This window comes from Monopterus albus, unplaced genomic scaffold, assembly GCF_001952655.1.
Source record: "Monopterus albus unplaced genomic scaffold, M_albus_1.0 scaffold299.1, whole genome shotgun sequence".
Taxonomy (NCBI): Eukaryota; Metazoa; Chordata; class Actinopteri; order Synbranchiformes; family Synbranchidae; genus Monopterus; species Monopterus albus.
Window position 1 is genome coordinate 272147 of NW_018128179.1, and position 455 is coordinate 272601.

Below are 455 nucleotides of genomic sequence, written 5' to 3' on the forward strand. Positions count from 1 at the left end.
GAATACCCAAAAACAAGACAGTACAAGCATTTCACAACAGCAAACACAACATGGATCTCTTAAGAACAAATCAAGAATTTTAAAAAACAATTTGAGAATACCCAAAAAACAAGACAGTACAAGCATTCCAGAGAAAGTCGGGAACAGATAACCCCCTCACTCAAATCACAGACAAGGCAGTCTGTGGTCAGAGGGGGAGGGGCGGAAGTGTACGCATTCCTAGCATTAGTATACTGAAGGACTTTCGGTTATTCTTACCATTGCTAACTCTGAGAGACGAGACAACTTCAAAACAGTGCTGATTTATTCAAAGGATCTGTTGTACCCGGTACTTTTTACCATACGGACTCTGAGAGACGAGGCACTCCAAGTAACTACAAAACAGTGCTGATTTATTCCATGAACACAGGTAAAAATTAACATTACACGCTCAGGTATCTTCCACCTCCAAACTG